General features: G+C 42.9%; 1 long non-coding RNA gene across 1 annotated transcript; it reads left to right on the forward strand.

Moving 5' to 3' along the window:
- On the forward strand, positions 1–4,051 carry LOC140456801 (uncharacterized). The gene is made up of 2 exons (XR_011953135.1): positions 1–149; positions 3,433–4,051. It is a non-coding gene; the product is annotated as an uncharacterized lncRNA (long non-coding RNA).
- Positions 4,052–22,557: the final 18,506 nt, after the last annotated feature.

A 22,557-nucleotide genomic window follows, 5' to 3' on the forward strand; every position in this document is an offset into this window, starting at 1 on the left:
TTCTTGACACTGTGGAAGTGATATCATATCGGAAGTGGTTGATTCTGTTTTCCGGAGAGGCAATGAGATGTGACATTGGGTGTAAAAAGTGGATGTAATGCTTCTTAACTTCAATCAGGTTTTTGACCAGATCTTGCATCTTCAATAAGGTAAGGGTTCATGGGATCTGGTGCAGTTTGGCAAATGCATCGAAGGTTTATTTGTTGGCAGAAGGTAATGGTCGAATGTAGTCATTATGAAGATATCTTGTGTCCAGTGGCTTATTATATGACTTGGTGCTGGATCCTTTGATGTTTGCAGAGTATATGAAAGGTCTAGTCAAGAATGGAGCCATTTTGATCAGTAAGTTCAAAGATGAGGTGAAAAACGTTTGGTTTTGCAATTAGTGAGGAGGAAAGCCCGTGTGACATCAATGGCCTTGCCTGTCGGAGAGAAGAATTGAAAACAGAACATTATATCCTAAAGTCTGTGAAGTAAAGCATTTTCGAGACTAACAATTTAAGTGAATATATGATGTATTGTTGGAATCTACAAAATACAAAGGATAAGCGATCTTCAGGAATCCTGAAGAAGGGCTCATGCCCGAAACGTCAATTCTCCTGCTCCTCGGATGCTGCCTGACCTGCTGCGCTTTTCCAGCAACACATTTTCAGCTCTGATCTCCAGCATTTGCAGTCCTCACTTTCTCCTCGATATTCTGGCTCGACCATTAATTCAGGAAGCTGGGGTCTGAGCCCACAGTGCTGCCACATCAGGTCGTGAATTAAGGTTGATAATTAAACAACTCATTGAAGGAATAAGCTCCACAGATATTCCCTTGCTCTGCTTTGGAAAGAACAACACATCAGTGCAAGAGTTAAGGCTGAAGCATTCACAGCAACCTTCAGCCAGATGTGCCAATTATCTGATCCATCTCAGCATCTTCCATAGATCACCAATATTACAGATACCTGTCAGCAGGGAATTCGCTTTGCTCCACGTTAAATCAAGACACTGTTGGGCAAGTGGCACTGGTTACTGCAAACGCTATGGAGCCTGACAAAATTCTGGCAATAATACTGATGACTTGTGCTAGCCAAGCACTCCCAGTACAGCTACAATACTGGCATGGACAATGTGGAAAATAGGCCAGGCATGTCCTGGGCACAGAAGACAGGTCAAACCACCCTGGTGAATTACTGCCCCATCAGTCCATGCTCAATCATGAGTTAGGTGTAGGAAAGTGCTTTCCACAGTGCTATCAAGCAGCACTAGCTCAGCAATAACCTGCGTAAATGTGGGTCAGGCAAGGCCTACTCAGCTCATGACTGAATTACAGACTTGATTTAAACATGGACAAAGAACTGAATTCCAGAAATGAGGGGAGAGTGACAGCCCTTCACATTAAAGTCACATTCGACAGAGTGTGATATTATGGAGTCCTAGCAAAGCTGGATTCAATGGGCAACAGTTGACAACCTCCCTGCTGCCTGCAGTCAGACCTCTCACATTGGAAGATGACTCTGCTTGTTAGAGGTCAGTCGTCTCAGCCAAAGCAAATCTCTGTTGGAGTTCCTAAAGAAAGTGTTCTTGGCCCAATCATGTTCAGCTGCTTCAGCAATGACCTTCCCTCCATCAGAAGGTCAGAGGAGAAATCTGCATTGATCTAGCACTTTTTCTGTGATTCCTCAGTCCATATTCAAACGCAACAAAATCTGGACAATATCCAGACTTGAGCTGACAAGTGACAAATAGCATTCACACCACAAAACTGCGAGACAATGACCATTGACAATAGGAGTGAATCTAACCAAAACCCCTTGATATTCAATAGTGTTACCATCACTGAATCCCTCACCATCGACATCCTGGGTTTTATTGTTCATTAGAAATTGAGCTGGACACTCCATATAAATACAATGGTTGTAACAACAGGACCGAGGTGAGGAATACTGCAGCGAGTAACTCACCTTCTGACTTGCAAAGCCAATTGACTATTTAAGAGACAGAAGTCAGGAGAGTAATAGCACAGCTCACCCCTTGACTGGATAGGAGCACCTTCAACTGCACTCAAGAAGTTAGGCATTGTCCAGGACAAAGCATCCCACGTGATCAGCAGCACATCCACACGCGTCCATTGCCTCCATATCTGATGCTTAGTATCAGCCTTATGCTGAAAAATGTGTTGCTGGCAACGCGCAGCAGGTTAGGCAGCATCCAAGGAGCAGGAGATTCAACGTTTCGGGCATAAGCCCTTCTTCAGGCATACCTGCCATATGCACTATCTAAAATACTGCACTGCAGAAACTTAGCCACTTCCTTAGACAGTACCTTCCCACTACCACTTGCATCTCGATGGACAAGAGTAGCAGATACTTGGGAACAGCACCACTGTAAGCTCCTCTCTAAACCACTCCTGACATGGAAATATATCATCGATCCTTGACTGTAACTGGGTCAAAATCTGGAACTCCCTTCCTCAGGCCATTTTGGAACATGTTATTTCAGAAAGGCAGCTTTCTGCCATCGTCTGAAGGACACCTACAGACAACTGAAAGCAACCACCGTGTTCCATGAGTCAATAAAAAAAATCATTCAAGCTAACATGACAGTTTGAGAAAGTGGTTGAGGAGGCATTATGGGTATGTAATAAGCAATCAAAAGGTTTGGAGCAAAGTTCCAGAATCAATCTCTACCATGGTAGCTTCAATTAATGATAGAGTATGAAATGAAAATGCTGGGGTAATGAATGATAATCACAGACCTACCAAAGTTTTGAAACATGTTACATGGTTCAGTATTGTCCTTCAGAGGACGATGTGTGACTTTCCTATCTGGCCTGCCTACCTGTTCAACAAAAAGGCGATGGTTCCTTTCCTGTGCCGAACCTGACTAAGAAAGTGAGGACTGCAGGTGCTGGAGATCAGAGTTGAAAGTGTAGTGCTGGAAAAGCACGGCAGATCAGGCAGCATCCAAGGAGCAGGAGAATCAACGTTCCAGGCATAACAACTTCATCAGGTATCTTAATGAAGGCCTCATGCCCGAAACGCCGATTCTCCTGTTCCGGATGCTGCCTGACCTGCTGTACTTTTCCAGCATTACAGTCTCGACTGAGAAGCCATTTAGTTGTAATAAAGCTTAAGAAAGATCAACCATAATTAGCCGAGCAAGATGGCAGACCTTCAAAAAGGTAGCTGATGACCACCTTCTTGGGATATGTGACTAACTTTTTCATAAGTCAGTGCAGAATTCAAAAATGCAAATTATGGTGAGTCAGGCTGTTCAGACAGAGTCCGGTACACATTTAAGATTGATGATTGGATGCAAAGTCTCCTGTGGTGTTGCTGTGAACAGCAAGAGAGTTCTTGCCAGTATTGCACTCCAATATTTGTTCATGAAGTAAAGTGTCAGATTTATTGCATTTCTGTGCTTTCTGTGCATTTCCCACATTAGGATCACAGTGGTGATATCATGAGACCAGGATTCTCGAACTCCAGTTTGATGTTGAATGGCCAGGGTTTGGAATACCATCGTTTGCCCAGGGTGAAATTTGAATTTAAAGAAATCCTGGAATCAGAAAGAAAGCCAAATGGTGACCATGTAGCCCGAGTCAATGGAAAAATACAAAAACAGCTGCTGCACGAATGCCAAGGCATCTGTCACCTTTCCATGGTCTGGCCGACATGAGATTCCAGATCCATTCGGAAGTAAATGACTGTGTTCTGAAGTGGCTTTAGCAAGTTATTCAATGGGCAATTGGGGATAGGGACTCATCGCTGACCCTTAACATTAAGTAATACGTGTAACGAAACCTCGTAACAACTATATCAATTAAATGTAATTGTTGCGGCAGTTCCTGATGGCATTTCAAGTATTTCATGTGAATATTTTAAAATGCACTTTGAGTGATGTTGCACTGTCTAAACGGACTACAATATAAATCATTTGTCATTCAGAGTAGATCCAGTTCAACATTGAAGTTTAATTGCAGAATTTTCAGCACTGAATTTTTAACCTAAATAAAAGTTTTAAATTGTGTTCATCTTCTAGAAATAAATAAAATTTGTTGCAATTCGTCTTCATAAATTTGTGTTCACTTCTACAAATGGTCAAGATTCTTAAAACATACTTGTTTCGATTTGAATCTTACCAACAAATCACTTTGTTCATCTGGCTTTGCTGTCATCATCACTTCCTTGAAGCCAATTAAGCATTTATGTAAATAAACACAGAAATAGAATTCTCAGAATAGATTACAGAACCACAAAACCCGAATTTATATTTCCCCACAAGCACAGCACACGAATTGTGGAAAAAATGCAAATAACTCAATGGATTCCAATACTAATTGATGTTAGGACTTTTTAATACATAAGTTGTATGATTGTTGAATGATAGAGGTATCAGTTCTCATATTTAGTCAACAATCTATAATTCAGAGATACATTGGCACAGCTAATATTTCTGTCTCTCTTTTTCTCTCTTCCCCTCCTGCCTTCTCCCCTTTTTTCTTTATATCTGATGCCGTGTTTTGCCTCTCCACAATCGGACGATGTTTTCCTTAATAACCTGAAGCCAACACCTCACCAACATATCCTCTCAGCCAAATTCATCCATTTCATTAGAGAGATTTGAGTCAAGATTTTCTCAAAAATCTGTCTGAGTATTGAGTGATCTGGAAATGCTTGATAGGAATGAGGCTGCAAGACTGTGATAGCGTTTTCATTGTATCTCAGTAGTATTATTCTTGGCTGAGGAATGTTTAATGGTTCAGGGCAATGCTTATTTAGACTATAATTAACCTTTACTGCACATCTCATGGAATGTTTAATATTGTAGAGGTCGATTTATTCTGTATCAACTCTGTGTTGTACCTACTCTGGGAGGGTTTTTTTTAGGGAATCCTGGACGCAGCTCTACTCTGTGCCTAAACCAAAATATATTTGACATGATTGCATTGGACAGCACAGTATAGAGGGAGATTTACCCAGCACATTACATGAGCTGTACAATCACAGAAAACATTTGATGTAGCCGTGTAAAGGGGCTTGGACTCCTACCCACTGTCTTTCTGGTTTTGAAATGCTTGATACCAGAATAAAAAGGGAACAACACTATGCACCGAAACTTTGTTATACAAGCAGATTATCATCTACAGGCACATACGCAAATCATCTATGAACAACCCTTGCAGTGTTTAATGGATGAGTGCTGAGAGATATGCAATACGTGTCTATTCCATGCAACACATGCCGACAGTGTGCTTGATATGGCAGTTTAAATGTAGTTTTGATTTGTCTTTAACCTTTTCTGTGACAGTCGTGGTTGTGTTTGACAAATATTCAACAGAACTGGAGGACTCTATGACTGTAAATGCAGTCACTGCATTCGAGGCAGAAGGCAATGCCATCAAACAGGGAGAAAGATGATCCCTGTCTTTTTTCATGATGAGGAGAGATTGAAGCAGCTGGGCTTCAAACATGAAATTTAAATGAGGCCCATATAATTCTGAAAAGAGTAACTTAGAGCAAAGGTCAATGATAGGGAACCAGAAGCAGCTTGTTCAGCCAATGGAGTTTGGTCTTCCAAACAATCACATCATGGCTGAACTGATAATCCTCACCTCCACTTCCCAGCGTTTTAAATGTAAGCATTGATTCAATTACCAGATCAAAATCTGCCCATTTCAGCCTTCGAAATACTGAATGACCCAACCTCGACAGTCTTCTGTGGAAATGAATTCCACAGATTCACTACATTCTGGGAGACAAAATTCTCTTCTGCCCGAAATTTGTGACCTCTAATTCAGAGATTCTACTCCCTGGTCCGAAACTCACCCACAAGGGGAAACAACATTTCGGCATTTACACCATCAAGTTTCCTGAAAATAATAGATGTTTCAGAATGTCAGAACTGAATCTTCTATGTTCCATTGAGTATAGGCCCAAATGACTCAATCTCTACTCTTAAGACAGTCCCTGCATCCTCAGGATCAGTCGACTAAACCTCGTGTGGATTGTCTCACATTCCAGTGTACCTTTTCTTTGTGATATGAGTCCAAAGAACAATTCACAGTATTCCAGCTGTGGGAAGAAGAGAGGTTTTTTTCAGTTTTAACAAAGATTATAGTCATACAGACATCCAGCAAAGAAACATACCCTTCGGTCCAACTGCACTGACCAGACATCCCAATCTGACTGAGTACCATTTGCCAAACATTTGGCCTATCTTCCTCTAAATGTTACCTGTTCATACACCCATCCAAGTGCCTTTTAAATGCAGTAATTGAACCCGCCTCCACCACTACCACTGGCAGCTTTAACCATACATACACATGAAAAGGTTACCCCTCAGGTTCTTTTCAAACGTTTCTCCTCTCACCTTAATCCGCTGTCCTCTAGTTTTGGACTCTCTCACTCGAGGAAATAGGCCTTGGCTATTCACCATATCAATGTCCCACATGATTTTATAGGTCTTGTTCAGGCCACTCCTCAGCCTCCTTTCCTCTCACTGCAGGGAAAAGAAAAACCCCAGCCTATTCAGCCTCACCTTCTACCTTAAACACTCCAGTTCCAGCATCATTCTTGGAAATCTTTTCTTCACCCTCTCAAGTTTCACAAAATCCTTGATAGGAATGGTCAGCCAGATTTGTCTGTAATAATTCTAAATGTGGCCTCACAAACGTTCTGTAGAGCTGAGACATGACATCTCGACTCCTACACTTAATGTTATGACCAATGAAGGAAAGCATGCCAAACACCATCTTCCCCACCCTGTCTCCCTGCAACTCCACTTTCAAGGAATGATGCATCTGCACCCTTTGGTTTCTTTGCTCAGCAACACTCCCCAAGGCCCAGCCATTAATTGTATAAGTCCTGCCCTGGTTTGCCTTACAAACATGCAACACCTACATTTATTTAATGAAGCATGGGTTCATGAAAGGTAAGTCATCTTTAACTGATTTATTGGAATTCTTTGAGGTTATAACGAGCGTGGTAGACAATGGGGAACTGGTGAACGTGGTGTATCTGGATTTCCAAAAGGCATTCAGCAAGGTGCTGCACAAAAGGCTGCTGCATTAGATAAAGATGCATAGTGTTACGGGCAATGCATTAGCATGGACAGAAGAATGGTTAACTAACAGAACGCAAAAATTGGGGATAAATGGGTGTTTTTCTGGTTGACAATCAGTGGCTAGTGATGTGTCTCAGGGATCAGTGTTGAGCCAGCAATTATTTACAATTGTTGGGACTGCAATTGTTTATAATTCAGATAGATTGCTTCGAGTTAGAGACCCAAGTGTAGAGTGTTATAATTCACAGAAGCCACTTAAATCAGTGATAGAGCAAAGTGTGCAGAAGGGTATAGACAGGCTAAGTGAGTGGGCAAGGGTCTGGCAGATGGAGTACAATGTTAGTAAACATGAGGTCATCCATTTTGGTAGGAACAATAACAAAGTGGTCTACTTTAAACTGGTGAAAAATTACAGAATGCTGCTGTGCAGGGGGACCTGGGTGTTCTTGTGCATGAAACACAAAAGTTTGGTTTGCCTGTCCAGTAGCAAATTAGGAAGGCAAATGGAATAATATCCTTCATTGCCAGTGGATAAAATTTAAAATTAGGTGTTTCTGCTGTAGCTGTATAGGGCGCTGGTGTGGTCACGCCTGGAGTACTCTGTACACTTTTCATCGCCTTACATGAGATGGCACTGGGGTGGGGTTTGCTGAGGAGGTTGACTGTGTTGATTCTGGAAATGAGGGGGTGGGCTTACGAGGAGAAATTGAGCACACTGGGATTATACTCATTGGAATTCAGAAGAATGGGGGACCGGGTTTGTAAAATTATGAATGGGATAGATAAGACAGAAGCAGGGAGGCTCAAAGTTTGTGAGAAGATTTGTAGCTCGGGTGCTCGTTGTTGTGGTTCTGTTCGCCGAGCTGGGAATTTGTGTTGCAAATGTTTCGTCCCCTGTTTAGGTAACATCCTCAGTGCTTGGGAGTCTCCTGTGAAGCACTTCTGTGACGTTTCCTCCGGTATTTATATTGATTGGTATCTGCCGCTTCCGGTTGTCAGTTCCAACTGTCCGCTGCAGTGGCTGGTATATTGGGTCCAGGTCGATGTGTTTATTGATAGAATCTGTGGATGAGTGCCATGCCTCGAGGAATTCCCTGGCTATTCTCTGCTTGGCTTGTCCTACAATAGTAGTGTTGTCCCAGTCAAACTCATGTTGCTTGTCATCTGCGTGTGTGGCTACTAAGGATAGCTGGTTAAGCTAAAGCCTTCACCCAAAGGGTTGTGAATCTCTGGAATCCCCTGCCTAGTGAAGCAGCTGAGGCTAACCTGTTGAATGTTTGAAGGTGAAGATAGATTTGTGAAGAGTAAAGGAATGAAGGATTATCGTGAGGGGTGAGTAAGTGGAGTCTCAGTCCATTGAAAGATGATCCACGATATTATTGAAAGGCAGAGCTGGCTCATGGAGTCAGATGGCCTCCTCCTGATTGTATTTTTTATGTTCGAATGTTGTTATGATCCAACAGACCTCCAATTCAAAACGTAATGCTCTCCAACTACTAAATAAAAACTGAATGAACTGTGGATGCTGTGTATCAGAAACAAAAGCAGAAACTGCTGGAAATGCTCAGAAGGTCTGGCAGCATCTCTGGGGTGAAAGGCTCACCAGTTTATGGTTCCCTGGCTTTTCCATACAACTTTCTTCAATAATGCTGCCCCATTAGTCACTCTCCAGTCTTCTGGCATCTCATCTATGATTATCAACGATACAAATATCTCAGCATGGCATCCAGGATTCTCTTCCCTAGCTTCCCACAAAGTTCTGGGAAATACCTAATCAGGTCTCTAGGATTTATTTCCATTTTTCTACTTTAGACCTCCAACACCTCCTTTTCTGAAAAATGAACTCATTTTAAGATCACATCATTTATTTGCCAAGTTTCTTCGCTTCCATGCTCCTGTCTACTATAAATATTGATGCAAAATATTTGCTTAGTGTTTCAGCCATCTCCTGTGGTTCCATGCCTGGAAAGCCATGTTGATCTTTAAGGGCTGTATTCTCTCCTTAGTTATTCTTTTAACCTTAAAATAATTTTAGAATCTTTTCGGATTCTCCTTAATTCTATTTACCATAGCAATTTTATGTCCTCTTTTTTCCCTCATGATTTCCTGTTTAAGTATACTCCGACTGCCCTTATACCCTTCTCAGGATTCACTCAATCCCAGCTGTCTATATCTGATGAATGCCCCCTTCTTTTTCTGGACAGAAGTTGCAATTTCCCTCATCATTGAGCTTTTCCCCATGCCTTGCCCGTCACACAAACAGAAACATACCATCACTGAACTCTCATTGTCTCATTCTTAAAGGCCTCCCACTTGTCAGCCGTCCCTTTACCTGTGAATAACCTCCCCAACCAACTTCTCAAAGTCTAATACCATCGAAACTGGCCAGACTCTAATTTGAAACTTTCATTTTTAAATCAATTCTATCCTTTCTCATCATTATTATTAAACCAATAGAATAATAATCACTTTCCCTGAAGCGTGCCTCTATGGACACCTCAGTCACTTGCCCTGTCTTGGTTCCCAACAGAAGGTCAAGTATTGCGAACTGTCTAGTAGGTGCATCCACATATTTAATAACAACATTTTCTTGTGCACACTTAACCAATTTCCCACATTCTAAGGTCTTAACCCTACCCCAAACTCTGTTTGGAAAGTTAAAATTCACGACCATTATCCGTTTTTTCTTACAGATAGCATAATCGCTTGTAAATTTCCCACTAACTATTAGGAGGCCCATTTTACAATCCCAGCAAGGTCATCACCTCTTTCTTATTTTTATGTTTCATCCATATAACTTCACTGGGCAGTCTCCAAGACATATCCTCTCTACATCCAGCTGTCATGTTCTTTCTAACCAAAAACACCACTCCATCTCCTCTCTTGCTCCTCTGTCTATACATTCTATAGCATCTATATCCTGGAACAGTAAGCTGCCAGTCCTGTTCATCCCTGAGCCACATTTCTGTAATGGTAATGATATCCTTGTCCCACATTCCCATCTATGCCCTATGTTCATCTGTCTCACATGTTAGGCCTCTTGCAACAAAGTTTAGCAGTCTTCCCTCATTCTTGCCAAACTGTTATCTGCCTTGACCCCTAGAATTGCTCACCGCATCTCACCTCAAACATTTCTCTTTTCTCACTATCTTGTTAGTTCCCACCATCCCCCTTACTGATTTAAAACCCTCAGCAAATGCTAGCAAATGTCCCCACAAGAAAATCTGTCCCCTTCCAATTCAGATCCCTCTTATACAGGTCATTTCTATTCCTGAAGAGATCCCAATGATTGAAAAATGGGAATCCTAACACCTGCACCAGCTCCTCAGCTACACATTAGCTGCTCTATCTGACTGTTCCTAATCTCAATATTCCATTAGTTTTTAAACAAACCCCAACATGACATTTGCCATCCTTATTACAGTTGAAATTAAAAGCTAATTTTTTGTGGTTCGGAGATGCAGACTCCCTGTAGATTTCTGAATTCAATCTCTATCTTGCCTGTTAAAATGCATAACTTCACGGTTTATGTCTGTTCTCATTTATTTCATCCACATTACATTATTATGCAAAGCTCCTTGTTCACTCTCTTGTCCTATCTGTATCCTTCCGCAAACTTCTTTTTGTGTCATATTCACCACTTGTCTCCACTCCAATTTTTGAGTCATTCGCAAACTTGCCTCCAATATATTCACTTTCCTCATCTAAGTCATCAAAATACTTTGTAATTTTTTTTGTTCCCAGAACAGACTTATGTGGTAATCCACAGGTTGACATCCTGTAAAATAAAACATTTAATCAAACTTTTCTGATTGGGATTTCAAAAATCCTCTCTCCATGTTAATACAGTACCTCCAAAGCCAAGGCTCCTTTCTTATTCAGTAATCTTATCAAACACCTTCAGAAAATCAAAACATATTACAATCACGGTTTCCTCCATTTTCTCCAAGAATTCTGTTCTCAGTTTTCTGCTATAACATCCTTTTTTAAAAACTCCACCATTTCTTTTCAATAAATGATGTTAAACTAACATCAGTCAATCTTTTGTGTGCCTTAACTTTTTATGAGTGAAGGTGTTGGGTGAAGGATCTACTATCAGCCCTCACTTCCACCTGCTGGAGAAGCACTGTCATCTACTGTGAAAATCTCAACAAAATGTATCTAAGTTCATTTACTGAGAAAGCAATTCCACAAATGTTCTAGCTCATCACCTTCTGCTGGCGGTCCCAGATTTTATGAAGCAACTCATTGAAAGTCAACAAGGCTAATTAGCAGCAAACCAAGATCAATATTTGAGCAAAAATATCTCAATTCCTGGTCACGTATTTTTTTTCATCTCTTTTTAGGACATTAGCTTCGACAATGTGGAATCTGTGTAAGAGAGAGAGAAAAACACTGTGCCTGAGCGTGTGTGTGTAAGAGAGTGAGTCAGAGAGAGAGAGAGAGAGAGAGAGAGAGACCATGCCTCTGTGTATGTGCGTGAGAGAGAGAGACAGCAAAAGACTGTGTGTGTGTGCGCGTGTGTGTCTGTCGGGGGCAGGGGGAGTGAGGGGTGTGGTGATGTGAGGATGCTGTTATCTTAAAAATGTTACTTTTGTCCTGTGTTTTTTGGAACAGAGATTGTAAGGGCAGAGGTGCTGAAGAGTCCAGAGTGTTTGTAGCTTTTTCTTTAAAAAAGTTTAACAATGGAAAAGGAGTGGCCAGTTCAGGTTCTTCTAGTTTTGGTCTAGCTGCAGCATTCCCAAGATGTTTTGAGTATCAGAAGGTTGCAAGCTTCAGTAAATGATTCGTAACTGAGCACTCGGGAATTTCTCTGGATGTTGTTCCCACCTGCCTGTAAGAATACGAGTTTGAATTTACCTTTTTGCCAAGGGGTGTGTTTATGAGATGTTACAACATTGGATCAGGAAATTAGTAAGTTACTGTATCAAGTAGTCGGTTATGTTTTCCAATCGTTTAATGCCACTTTCTTTTGTTTGTGTTTCAACCGTAGTGTTTAAGTGAATTCTGTTTGGCTTAATGCAGAGTGGTTTAACCAGTTGTATCACATCTGGAACATCAATGTCACATTTGCCTTTAAACAAAGAAAACCTTATTTATCCCATCCATGCCTCAATGATTTTACAAACATCTATAAGGTCACCCCTCAGCCACCGACACTCCAGGGAAAACAGCTGCAGCTTCTTCAGCCTTTCCTTGTCACTCAAACCCTCCAACCCTGGCAACATCCTTGTATATCTTTTCTGAACCTTTTCAAGTTTCACAGCACCCTTCCTTTATGAGGGAGATTGCACGCAATATTCTGACAGTGGCCTAACCATTGCCCTGTATAGCCGCAACATGAACTCCCAACTCCTATACTCAATGCTCTGACCAACAAAGGGAAGCATACCCAATGCCTTCTTCACTATGCTGTCTTCCTGGGACTCCACTTTCATGGAACTATGAACTCCAATGTTTCTTTGATCACCAACACTCCCTAGGACATTACCATGAAGAGGATAAGCCCAGCCCTGATTTGCCTTTCCAAAATGCAGCACCTTGCATTTATCGAAATTAAACTCCATCTACCAACCTTTGCTCCATTGGCCTATCTGATCAAGATCCCGTTATACTTTGAGGTAAGCTTCTTCGATGTCCATTACACGTACAATGTTGGTGTCATCTGCAAACTTACAACATATACCTTCTATGTTCACATCCAAATCTTAAATGTAAGTGATGAAAAGCAGTGGATCCAGCATTGATCCTTGTGGCACATCACAGGTCACAGGCCTCCAGTCTGAAAATCAAACATCTACCACCATCCTCTGTCTTCTACCTTCAAGCCAGTTCTGTATCCAAGTGGATAGTTCTCCCTGTATTCCATGAGAATTAACCTTGCTAGCCAGTCTCCCATGGGGAACCTTGTCGAACGCCTTACTGAGGTGCATATAAATCACGCCTACTGCTCTGCCCTCATCAAATCTCTTTGCTCCTTATTCAAAAAACTCAATCAAGTTTGAGAGACATGATTTCCCATGCACAAAGCCATGTTGACTATCCCGAATCAGTCTTTTCCTTTCCAAATACATTCTGTCCCTCAGGATTCCCTTCAACTGCAACGCACCCCGCCCCCAATGATATCAGGCTCACTGGGCTATCGCTCCCTGGCTTTCCATACCACCTTTCCTCAATAGTGGCACCATGTTAGCCAACCTGCTGCCTTCCAGCACCTCATCGTGACGATCTATGATGAAAATATCTCAGCAATGGGTCCAGCAATCACTTCTAGCTTCCCACAGAGTTCAAGCGTACACCTGATCAGGTCCTGGGGATTTACCCACATTTATGTGTTTTAAGACATCCAGCACCTTCTCCTCTGTAATGTGGACATTTTTCAAGATGTTACTGTTTATTTCCCCACATTCTATTTCTTCCATGCCCTTCTCCACAGTAAACACTGACGCAAATACTCCTTTAATATCCCCCTCCCATCTCTTGCAGTTTGATACATAGGCTGCTTTGCTGATGTTTGAAGTGCCCTATCCTCTCCCTAGTTACCCTTTTGTCCTTAATGCTTTTTTTGTAGAATCACTTTGGATTCTCCTTAACCCAGTTTGCCAAATGTATCTCATGCCCCCTTTTTGCCCTCCTGATTTCCCTCTTAAGTATACTCCTACTGCCCTTATACTTGAAGAATTCACTCAATCTCTACTGTCTATACCTGACGTATGCTTCCTTCTCTTTCTTGAGCAAACCTTCAAGTTCTCGAGTCATCCAGCATTCCCCACACCTCCCAGCCTTGCCTTTCACCCCAATAGGAACATACTGTCTCATTATCTCATTTTTGAAGGCTACTCATTTTCCAACCATCCCTTTACCTGCAAAAATCCGCACATAATCACATTTTCAAAGTTCTTGCCTCATACTGCCAAAATTGTCCTTTATCCAATTTAGAACTTTAACAGTTAGATCCTGTCTATCCTTTGCCAGTACTATTTTAAAACTAATCGAATTATGGTCACTGGCACAAAGTGCTCCCCCACTGACACCTGCTCTGCCTTATTTCCCAAGGGTAGGTCAAGCTTTGCACCTTCTCTCGTAGGTACATCCACATACTGAATAGGAAAATCTTCTTGTAAACACTTAACAAATTCCGCTCCTTGGGTGTTCCGGTTTCCTCCCACAGTCCAAAGATGTGCAGGTTAGGTGAATTGGCAACGCGAAGTTGCCTGTAGTGTTAGGTGAAGGGGTAAATGTAAGGGAATGGGTCTGGGTGGGTTGGTCTTCGGAGGATCGGTGTGGACTCGTTGGGCCGAATGTCCTGTATTCCACAGTATAAGTAATCTAATCTAATCTAATCTAACCTTATCTAATCTAATCTAAACCCTTCGCACTATGCCAGTTCCAGTCTACATTTAGAATGATAAAATTCCCTACCATAACACACTATTATTCTTATAGATAACAGATCTCTTTACAAATTTGTTACTCAATTCCCCGCTGATTATGTGGAGCTCTATAGTACAATCCCAAAAAGGTAATAGTCCCTTTCTTATTTCTCACTTCCACCCAAATGAATTCCCGGATGTATTCCCAGGAATATCCTCCGTAATTACATTCATAATGTTGTCCCTTATCAAAAATGACACTCCTCCTCCTCTCCTGCCTCCCTTTCTATCCTTCCTGTAGCATTTGCATCTTGGAACATGAAGCTGCCAGTCCTGCCCATCCTTGAGCGAAGTTTCTGCAATTGCTGTGATATCCCAGACCCATGTTCCTAACCATGCCCTGAGTTCATCTGCCTTCCCTGCTAGGTCTCTTGCATTGATGAAAAAAATGCAGTTTGATTTATCAGTCCTACGTTGTTCTCTGCTTTGTTCCTGCCTGCCCTGACTGTTTGACTTGCTCCTTTTCCCAACTGTACCAGTGTTAGATTGATCTCTTTCCTCACTATTGCCCTGGGTCCCATCCCCTTGCCCACCTTATTAATTTAATTCCTCCCAAGCAGTTGCAGCAATCTCCCTGCCAGTATATTAGTCCCTTTCGAATTCAGGTGCAATTCATCCCTCTTCTTTGGGTCACTTTAGCCCTAGAAGAGCTTCCAATGATCTAAATTGTGAATCTTTCTCCCACACACAAGCTCCTCGGCTACACATTAATCTCGGATACCACCTTCCCTCTCCTTCCTGGACCGCTCCATCTCCATCAACAGTGTCCGACTCAACACAGACATCTTCTACAAACCCACCGGCTCCCACAGCTAAACAAGGACAGAATCCCCCTGATCTTCACGTTCCACCCCACCAACCTCCGGATACATTTCATCATCCTCCGCCACCTACAAATGGACCCCAGCACCACAGAAATATTTCCCTCCACACACTTATTTGCGTTTTGTAAAGATCATTCCCTCCGCCACTCCCTTGTCAAGTCCACACCCCACACTCCACCAACCCACCCTCCCCTCCTGGCACCTTCCTCTGTCATCACAGGAATTGCAAAACCTGTGCCCCCAACTCCCTCTCACTCCCCAAATGCCCCAAAGCAGCCTTCCACATCCAACAGAGCTTTGCTGCACTTACACACATGTCATTTACTGTATCCATTGCTCCCGATGCAGTCTCCTCTATGTCAGGGATACAGGTCGCCTACTTGCTGAGTGCTTCAGAGAACATCCCCGAGACACCCGCACCGACCAACCCCACCACTGTGGCTGAAAACCTCTCAACCCACCTCCCCCCAACAACTCCGCCGAGAACATGCTGTTCCTGGGCCTCCTCTATCACTAAACCCTAACCACTCGTCTCCTGGAGAAAGAATGCCTCACATTCTGCCTTGGGACATTGCAACCACACACTATCAATGTGGATTTCATCAGTTTCCTCTTTTCTCCTCCCCCTCACCATCCCCCCAATCCCAGCCCCAACCTTCCAAATCAGCACCACCCTCATGACCTGTCCTATCTGTCAATCTTCCTTCCCACCTATCCACTCCACCCTCCCCCCGACCTTTCACCTTTACCCCCAACTCCATCCACCTAATGCACTCTCATCTACCTTTCTCCAGGCCCACCCTCCTCCCAGTTATGTCTCCATCCCCTTGGCTCACAGCCTCATTCCTGACGAAGGGCCTTTTCCTAAAATGTTGATTCTCCTGCTGCTCAAATGCTGCCTGACCTGTTGTGCTTTTCCAGCACCACATTCTCGACTCTGATCTCCAACATCTGCAGTCTTCACATTTTCCTAGACGTTCATCTGCTTGATCCTCCTATTCCTAGCCTCACTAGCTCACAGCATCGGGAGTAATCCAGATATTACTACCCTCAAGGACCTCCTTTTAAAATTCCTGCCTAACTTTCTCTCTCCTCTCTTCAGCATTTCATCCTTTTTCCTTCCTGTGTCATTCGTTCCAGTGTGCACAGTGACCTGCTGCTGGTTCCACTGCCCTTTGAGAATATTCTGCCTTGATCCTGGAAACAGGGAGACAACACACCATTCTGATTTCTCGCTGTCGGCCGCAGAAACATCTGTCTGTGCCTCTGACTAGAGAGTCCCCTCTCACAATCGATCGCTTGGTACCTGACATACCCCTTGTTACATTACAGCCTGTCTCGGTCCCAGAAACTTGGCTGTTCATGCTGCGTTCTCCTGAAAGGTAATCACCCCCTACATTTTCCAAAACAACATACTTGTTTGAGATGGGGTTAACCACAGGAGACTCCTGCACTACCTGCCTCTCTCTCCTACTTTTCCTGGTTTTTCTCCCTTTCTTAAAACTACCATCCGTCAGATGCCCCTAGTTCCTGTAAATTCCTTCTTGCCTCAAACTGCCGCTCCAACTGATCGATGCGATCTGATAGGATTCACAACCAAACACATTTACTGCTGACATAATCATCAGTATGAAGGAAACTCTCCCTAATCTCCAACAGCTGACAGGAAGAGCACATCACTCTACTCAAGGCCATCTTTGTACCGTAACAACCTACAGAAAATAGCATAGTCTTATGCACTAAAAAAAACAGTAATCCAGTCTAACTTAGTATCTATGTTTCATATTTTTAAATTTTAATCAAAGGACAGATCTCAAAAAAAACACTCACCATTAAAAATGACAGCAATATTACACTTAAAAACCATGCACTTATCTGCTGCTGTGCTGTGTGCTCTCCAACATAGGTTCCTCGAATGTCAGCTGTGAATTTTGCTGTTTGTCAATTTTTCTTCAACACACTCCAATATCCTGAAACACTTGAACTCAAACAGCAAAGGCAGTAACTGTGCAGATTCACTGCTGTGTCAGTTAGCAGTGTAAGTTTCTTTCTCTCTGTCTCTGTCTCTCTCTCTCTCTCTCTCTCTCCCTCTCTGTTTCTCTCCCTGACCATGTGGTCACTACCTTTGTTCACTTCCTCCTTTTTAAAGAGCCATTGTTTTGATCTTTTCTCCCAAACTTCCAAAACAATGCAACAGCATAAAAACAGTAATTACTGCTTGTGGAATTCGAGGAACTCACTTCCAACACGTAAAATACTCCAAAAGCGAGCAGTTCTTACAGCCAAAACTTTTCCCATCCTCCATCTTGGATTACCCAAATCCTGATAGCTTTTGCTCCATCTCCATGTCAATCCTTATCACTCATTAATTGGTTCTCCCTGTTTCAGTTTGCTTACTTGTCTTCAAATCCTGACCAGTGTAGGGCACAAATGTTCAATTTTGTTTTTCTTTTAGCAACATTTTGATTTTGTTCAGTTCTATAACAATAATTCACTATCTTCTTTTTAAAGTCCTTTCCACTTCTCTAATGGCTATATTTATTGCCTTCAGTTGTGAAGAATATTTGTTCCTATTCTCGTAGAAACTGAGCTCATCTTGTACCAAACTGGTTGAATGTCAGACAGATCAGAGAGTTAGGCATCATTCACCCCAGACTTACACTGACAAGGAAAGCCCAGACTTCAGTCAGGTTTTCTCTTGTTTCTCACCAGTTATTCCTTAAGATACTGAAACTTGACTGTCCTCCAGTCCATTTCTGGAGTTCTTAATCCATGAACCTTCAACCTTCAATAGGGCCAATGGTGAAATACCACAGTGGGGGTGATCCCTTCAAAAATGAACTAACTTGTGTCAGAGATGCTAAAATGGCTCAATATAGCTAATGCAAAACTAATTTATTTGACTTTATTCCAAAATATTAAACCTGTCTCACACAGGTTAATTAACCTGAGCATAAACAGACTCAGTGAACATGGCTTGGGCCTGGATGTGGTTAACAGCAAAATCTCATTGCTGCAGTTCCTTATGAACACGTCGGTGTCTCAGCAGGTTGAACGAGTGAGCAAACCCTTCTTACACACAGAGCAGGTGAATTGCCTCTCCCTGGTGTGAACTCACTGATGTTTGATGTCAGATGATTGATTGAGCCTGGTCCTGCAGTGAGAGCCCCAGAAAGGTTTCTCATCATTGTGAACATGTTAATGGAACATCAGTTTCCTGGAACCTTTAAAGCACTTCACACAGTCTGGACATTTAAAAGGTCTAGTCTCAGTGTGAACTCACTGGCCTCCCAGTAGGGCAGAAGAGTGAGTAAATCCCTCCCTAAATACGGCGCAATGAAATGGTCTCACGCGTGTGTGAACTCACCGGTGTTTTTGCACAGAGGATATGGTAAAGAATGCCTTCTCATTCGGCTCAGGGGAACAGTCTGAGTTTGCCGATATATCTGCAGCTGGATGACTGAATGAACGCCTTGCCGCAGTCAGAGCAGGTTCTCAGCCTCTACCCAGTGTGATCTCATTGGTGTGTAGTGAGTTGAAATAATTGTCTGAACTTAATGCCGCAGTGAGAACTCCTGAATGGTCTCTCCTCTGTTCGAATACGTCAATGGCTCATCAGTTGCCCAGAATTTCTATGGCATTTTCCAAAGTCTTGTGATTTAAAAAGTTCTTTTATCTGGGTGTACTCTATGGTCTGCCTACAGTTGAGAAGACTGAGTGAATCCCTTCCCACACTTGGAGCAGATGAATGGCCTTTCCTCAGTGTGAGTGCATTGCTGAATTTCCAGTTGAGGTGGGGATTTGAATCCTCCTTCACTGTCCTCATATTTCCAAACTTTCTCCCCAGCCTGACTGTGATTATATCTTGACAGTTCAGATGATTTCATCCACACACAGGACAGGTGCACAGTTTCTCCTCACTTGGTGTTTTTTCCTTCCAAGTTCAGAATTGAACAATATTCCAAACATAAAATAAAAATCAATCTTTCCAATTCTAATATGATAGCTGGTTCTGTTTCCTGACCACAGAGTGTCCCCTTCACATAATCTATGAAGCTAATTCAAGAGAAGGAAAGTGAGTGAGAAGACCACAATCTGACTGAGTGGTCATCCCTGAGACCTGGCTGCAGGATGAAGTTCTAGGACATTTCTGAAGAGGTTGCGCGATACCTACCACCCCCGCCCCCCAAAAGACACCAGTGCGCAGGCGCTGGATTGAGCACGTTGGAACATGCGAAAATTGACTGAAGGCCCCTTTTTCAGTATCCAGGTAATGGCGGGTAGAGGGTGGTCCCGGAGGAATAATAGGTGGGAGAGGTGGTGCGATCCGTCTTCGTAATATCCAGGAAAGGTCCCGCGAACCGAATAAGAATGAGCGGGTCCCGCGGTTTCAGCCCTGAGTTTAATTCCCGGGACCTGGGCCATGGCCACCATTTTGTTTGGGACGAGCGCATGCGCTGTTATACTGATGACGCAAGGGTGTGGGCGGGGCCTGCGGTCCCAGTGGCGGAGACAATGGGGATGGGGAGTGGCCTGTGGGACTGACCCAGGGAGGAGGGAGAGCCTGGGGGCGGGGACAGGCATTCACAGCTCTGGGAGTGGGGGAACAGGACAGGGACAAATAATTCACCAATACTGGAATGGTCTGAACTTCTCTCCTGTATTAACAGTGATCACTTTTATAAACTTCTTTTACAGGGCATCAGGAGAGAGCTAGAGAAAGGAAACTCAAACCAAACCAAAAACAGTCAAAATCTAATACGACACAATTAATCAGGAACTGAATACTATCGGTCTTTGAACTTGAATGTAGAAGTGTAACAACCAGATGCTCAGCCTAGAAAAAGCTTTGCACCATTCGCAGCAGACAGGACCTGGACGGCATAGAGTTACAGAGATCTACAGAACAGAATAAGATCCTTGAGCCCTTCTGCAATTTAAACCAAACACACAGAAAAACTCACCTTGCCTCGTAATATGTTAAAGTATGAGTGACAGAGGACTCCCAAATTCCACTATTTAAAGAAAATTATCAATTTTATTCTTTAGCCCTAAAAGTGAATATGAAACATTAAACAAAAATGAACATTTAAATGAACATTTTAATTGGGGAAAATGAAATTATGATGTGATCAGACAGGAGTTGGGAAGTACAAACTGAGAGCAATTGTTCCACAGATAGGGCACAGCAGACATATGGAGACTATTTAAGGAGCAGTTGTTGCAAGTGATGCAGGAAGTTGTTCCTGTGAGACAGGTAAGAAGGGGTAAGATTAAGGAACCTTGGATGACGAGATCAGAGGAACGTCTCGGCAAAAGGTAGAAGGCAGCTTACGTTAGGTGGAGGAAGCAAGGATATAGCACAGCTTTAGATTATTACAGGCGAGTTAGGAAGGAGTTCAGTTAATGGACTGAGGAGAGCCAGGAGGGGGCACGAAAAAGGCTTGGCAAGAAGGATTAGGGAGAATCTAAAGGCATTTCACTCCTACGTGAGGAATCGAGAATGATCAGGGAGAAGGTAGGGCCAATCAGGGATAGCGTAGGGAACTTGTGCTTGGAATATGATCAGATAGGGGAAGCCCTAAATGAGTTTTTTTGCTTTGGTTTTCACTAAGGAAAGGAACATTGTTGTGAATGAGAAGTTTGAGGAGCTGGGATACAGGCTGGAACCGATCAAGATTGATGAGGTTGATGTGCTGGAAATTTTGGCAAACATTAAGATTGATAAGTCCCCAGGACCAGACCAGATTTATCCGAGGCTACTCCGGGAAGCAAGAAAGGAGGTTGCCATGCCGCTGGTGAAGATTTTTGCATCCTCACTCTCCACGGGAGTCATACAGAAGGATTGCTAGGAGGCCAATGTTGTTCCCTTTTTCAAGAAGGGTAATAGAGAAATCCCTGGCAATTACAGACCAGTCAGTCTTATGTTTGTGGTCAGCAAGGTTTTGGAAAGAATTCTGAGGGATAGGATTTATGACGATTTGGAAAAGCATAGCGTGATTAAAGGCAGTCATCATGGCTTTGTGAGGGGAAGGTCATGCCTCATAAATCTTATTGAGTTCTTTGAGGAGGTGACAGGACAGATCGATGAAGAGGATGTGGTGTATGAGGACTTCAGCAAGGCATTTGATAAGGTCGTCTCATCCATAAAGTCAGGAGATATGGGTTACAGGGAGATTTGGCTATTTGGATTCAGAATTGGTTAGCTAACAGAAGGTGAGATGGAAAGTTCTGCCTGGAGATCAGTCTTAAGTGGTGTCCCACAGGGCTCTGTTCTTGGGTCTCTGCTCATTGTAGTTTTTATAAATGACTTGGATGAGGGGTGGGTTAGTAAATTTGCAGATGATGCAAAGGTTGGAGGTACCGTTGATAGTATCGAGGGCTATTGCAGGCTGCAGTGCAACATAGGCACGGTGCAGAGCTGGGCTGTGAAATGGCAGATGGAATTCAACCTGGATAAATGCGAAATGATGCAATTTGAAAGGTCGAACTCGAATGCTGAATATAGGATTAAAGATAGGATTGTTAGCAATGTGGAGGAACAGAGTGATCTTGGTGTTCAAGTACATAGTTCCCGCAGATTTCCCATCCAAGTGGATAGGGTTATTAAGAAAGCATATGGTGTTTTGGCTTTCATTAACAGGGGGATCAAGTTTAAGAGCCGCGAGGTTTTGCTACAACTCTACAAGTCCCTGGTGAGACCACACTTGGAATATTGTGTCCAGTTCTGGTTGCCCTACTGTAGGAAAGATACAGAGGCTTTGTGGACAGTGGAAAGAAGGTTTGCTGGGATGCTGCCTGGACTGAAGGGCTTGCCTTATGAAGAGAGATTGATGAAGCTCAGATTTTTCTCTCTGGAGAGAAGGAGGAAGAGAGGAGACCTGTTTGTAGATCTCCCTGGGTCGTCTTTGGACTTCTGCTGCAAGGGTTAAAAAAGTACCGTTGATCGAGAGTGTTTTGGATGGCAATCTCTCTCTCTCTTTGGGTTTTAGTATACTGGGGTATAATGTAAACAGATTGGCTGAATTCAAATTGTGGTCAAAATACTGAGGTATCTAATTTACAACCAAATGTTGCATATTTTCAATTTTCCAGAACACTCTGAGACTGCTGGTCATCACTCAGCAGTTGCTCTCACTGCCAAAACAGCCTTCACTCTCCCTTAAAGGTACAGTATACACCTTCAACTTCATAACAGCATCTTCAATATTTGGAGATTTTCTCCTTCTGTCACACTTACAGACAGT

Source organism: Chiloscyllium punctatum, chromosome 31, assembly GCF_047496795.1.
Source record: "Chiloscyllium punctatum isolate Juve2018m chromosome 31, sChiPun1.3, whole genome shotgun sequence".
In the NCBI taxonomy this organism is placed as follows: Eukaryota; Metazoa; Chordata; class Chondrichthyes; order Orectolobiformes; family Hemiscylliidae; genus Chiloscyllium; species Chiloscyllium punctatum.